Raw genomic sequence first — 4,599 nt, 5'->3', positions numbered from 1 at the left:
GTGTGTGTGTGTGTGTGTGTGTGTGTGTGTGTGTGTGTGTGTGTGTGTGTGTGTGTGTGTGTGTGTGTGTGTGTGTGTGTGTGTGTGTGTGTGTGTAGAGTACGTACAAATGAAAGTAATTGTGCTATGCAAACCTTGGGAATAGAAAGGAGATGTGAAAATTTCTGTAACTTATAGCGTTCCTTTTATGACGTCAACGCTGCAATGGAACCATGCAATCGAACTTATCACGAATAAAAATAAAGTACGCTGCTGTTAAAAAAAAATTATTGTCAGCAATCACGGCAAGACTTTGATTTCACGCCGAAAATCTATCGCGCTTTCAGAAACGATTGATTTCTTCTTTCGACGTCAAACGCTCTTCGCACTCCACGCAAAAATCTCCCATTTAACTCTCTTTCCGTTCTTTCTTTTTTTCTTTCTCTGACTGTCGACCGTACAGGATGTACGTTCCACATTTTCCTTTTTTTAGCCAGCGGGCATATGTCGATATCGGGAACGTGAATGGCACTGCGTTTCAAAGACCTGTGAAAAAAAAGCGAAAGCTCAACCCGGTGAACGACGATTAACGAGCCGTTCTGTCGAATACAATCACCATAAGAGGGTTTCCTATAGAAAATGCGACTGTATAACATCACGCCGTCTGATTTGTCTATATCTCGCATTGATGAATTTTTTTCCCAGCATTCAAATGTGAACGACTTTTATGCGCGGATTGTAGCGATGTCATTATCAAGCGTAACAAGAATTGCATGCAATTGCCATAAGCGTTGGTTCGCGTTTAATTTAATCTAATGGATATAACGTAAACGGTGAAAACACTTTTACATAATTTTTAAAAAATTATATCGGTTTAAAACAATGAGATAATTTAAACAAATTTTATGCCAGATCTGCGAGAAGAGAATAATTTCATATTATTTATATTTTATAAAATCTATATGTATATATGTACATATATATATATCTATATGTATGTTAAATACAACAAAATATTAAGAGAAAAAGGTAAAAGAATCAAAATATTCTTCAGAAATAAATTTTTTATTACTTTTCTTTCTTTTTTTAAAAGTCTCAAATTTTTGGCATTAAATACTTTATTTTTATTTCATTTAAAAAAATCATTTAAATAAACAATTAATTTAAATTGAAAGTAACTCTGTATTTTTTTATACAAAAAAACTTAAAATTATCCTATTAACGTTATATATCAATTTCGCGAATACAGAATATATAATTACAATACGTGCATACTTATATAACAGTATATAATTTTTAGATTTGCACGAGAATACCTAACAAAGAGCGAATCATTGGCATGTGGCCAGATCTAAGAATAGAAGGGAAGAAAGGTTAACAAAACGATAATTAAATTTCCATCACAAAGAGAAACATGGCTCAAATATATTGCTTTTTTTTTCACTGCAGATTCATAATTAGCGAATCTTCTCGATAGAGAGTTAAGTGGTCACAGAGGAAGGGCTTTGCAGGTCGATGTCTGGTGCCAAGTAGCGCATACGTACATCGACTACTAACGACAATCTGCTTTGAACCGGAGCTGTAACTTCTCGCGCGCAAAGCACGCCCTTCGAGGCCAGTACTCTGGGCGACATATGGCGCTCACCAAGAATGCCTGAATTTCCACGACCTGTGTGAGATAATCGTCCACCCGCTCGACTGCACGCTGCAAATACAAAGCAGTTGCATTCGCATGGATAACTTCGACGTCGTAATGCCCGCCTGTCGCGACGTCGTTTATTGCGAGTCGCGCTTTCGCTACGGGAAGCGCCGAAATAAAAATTGGCAAGCAATTGTCAACTTTTATATAAAGTACTCGAGTTTCGATATCGAGAAGTTTAGATACTGCCTACTGATTTTAAATTGATCCAGAATATTTTTTCTATATTTTACTGGCAGGACATGTTGCGCTTTTATTTTTTGAAATATATAATTAAATACATTTTATTCTGTTTTTAATAAAATAGATATTATATGATAGTTTATAATTTAGATATATGTTATATAACGTTATATAACGTTATACGAATTGCCAATCATTTGCTAGCTAAATTAAATGCCTTTACTGCTAATATTGACTAGAGATCTATAATAAACGTAATAAATGTTCTCGTGGTTATTTACGCAATCATTTTCACGTATCGAAAGTAATTACTTCAAATCGGGTTGGACTTGGTAATTCTAAACTACAAAATGTCCAATAATATATTCGAAATTGAAATGTCAAAGGGAGATTTTATTTGGCAATAAATCCGCTGAATTACCTCGAATTGCTTAATGTATCGTGAAGCTTAACGACAGTAATTTGTACGTGTTTTCAGTTATCAATTTTTAACAACAAGCGATTCAATTGCGCGAAACGCGATTCCATTGCGTGTCCGTGCGGAAAATAAACGCGCGGGGATTATATCGAGTTCCGATCGCAGAGATAAAAGATTTGTCGTTATCTCATTGCTCTTACGTGACTCGAAGGCACGGAAACGATCGGTGAAACGTAAAATTCTGAGGCAGCACGACGCGAGAGAAACGAGACTACTACTCAGGATCGCTCTCTTGAAAGTACCTCGTTTCCTTTGTAAATGGATTAGGTCACTATTGTCCAGGTCCTCGAAGATAATTCTATGCATGCCGTGTCGTGATCCAGTAGTCACAGCCAGAGAATAAATCTCTCTCCACTCTAAATGCTAATGAGCTTCGCGTGAGCGATACTTTTACATCGTTTTGGGGTAAACCAATGAGACAGGATAGCAACATTCTTACGCATTACATTCTTCGCTATCATATAAAAGGTTTTCTTCAAGTAAATATTGAGCGACATAAGTAATTCACTTTGACCAAAAACTCTTTCTTCCTGTAAAATATGAAAGTACGCATGTGGTACAAGGAATAATAATCATGAAATATGAAGCTTAATGGAATAACGTTCTTTGTTGGTATAACTCACTTCTTGTTGTTTATATACTGGAACTTCGCAATAGCGAACCCCGAAATAGCACGAAAAATCTCTTCCGCGCATGAGTGGAGAATAGCAGTAGCCACTAAAATCTTGAATTTCATTATTTTGGAGTGAAGTAAGGGCAACCCCCGCGTTCAGATTATCCTGAACCGCGCACTATTAGGTTTCAGTGCAATTCACTATTGCAACAGATCATCTTTCTTCCGTAATATACATATAATATATTAATTATATACATAATTACGATAATTAATGTAAATTACAGAGATACATAGAAACTCATTTGACGATAAAACTTAAAATTAAATTATATTTAATATTATATTATCAATAATCTTTATTATAGATGTAAATATAAAGAAAGATTCACAGAAAGTAAAGATATATTGGATGGAATTAATTGAACACTTTTGTTTAAGGACGTCCTGTGTAACTTGCCTTAATTTCTTTCAAGGCGTAGCGATATACGCCTATCTTTATCAAATATATTTATTAATATCTGTTCTTTGCGTTACCTCCGAAACTTCTTATTTATCAGAACCACCGACAATACGTTGGAACTATGTAGAACTTATTAGATCGCAGGTAATTGGCAGGTATATAGGCGTTTCGTACGCCGCGCGAAAATACTTAATTGTTTGCAAACTCGTGTAGCGTAACATTTGCATAACAATGTTAAGCTTATTATGTTCGGAGCAAATCATCGGTTCGTCAAAATCGAATCTTAAATGAGTCTGCGCTTCATGTGAACCGCCGTTGTCATAGTTTCTCGATAGGGATATCGGCATAATCTTGGGAGATTACAAGCCATTCACTATCTACATAATTCTCCGGGATTTCGATCAATCCGCGAGTACGTGATTCAGTGATTAGTTTCAATTTGCTGCATGCAATATCGGTGAGAATATTAATTAATTACTTAGAGTAATGATGACATATTTGCATATGCTTTATAGGAAAAATTATAGATGTTACTTTCAACTTTAACTCGTGATTAGAACATACGGGTCCTAGTAACCCTGAGATATTTCCTAATTTTTAAATAGCGTAATAATTTGGAATAATTTTATATTTTATTATCTTACATTTCACAGTTTTGTTCTATCCATTTTATGCTAATTATCGTAATATTTATATTAAGTTCAAGTATTGCAATTTTGTATAAAGTTAATTAAAACTTTAAAAAAAACTTAAGTGGATTTCAAGTATCCCATATTTCTTTCAAAATATAAAATTTCTTGAACTTATACAAACTAAATTTTAACAGTTAAACTGAAAATAGAAGATAAAAATGTTAATAATTTATTTGTAATATCAAATAAACTTACGGCTTTTGCATACGCTTTACTCTGTAGCATTGCATGGCACGTAGGAATGCAATCAATTTACCGCCAATCAATTTATCGCTTTTCTAAAAAAAACAATGATTGGTTACCTCGTTGCTTCCTGCCACATGAGCAAACTTCAAATACCTACAAAATTCACTTTAAATATATAATTTATTAATTTAATGCAACTGCTATAGAAAATAGACTTAGTGGCTGCATTATTATATTTCTTAGCAAAACATTTGCTTATATATATATATATATATATATATATATATACATATATATACGTATTAC

Source organism: Atta cephalotes (genome assembly GCF_000143395.1).
Source record: "Atta cephalotes unplaced genomic scaffold scaffold00003, whole genome shotgun sequence".
Classification (NCBI taxonomy): domain Eukaryota; kingdom Metazoa; phylum Arthropoda; class Insecta; order Hymenoptera; family Formicidae; genus Atta; species Atta cephalotes.
The sequence above is the reverse complement of the archived record's forward strand: the minus strand, read 5'-3'. Positions refer to the sequence as shown.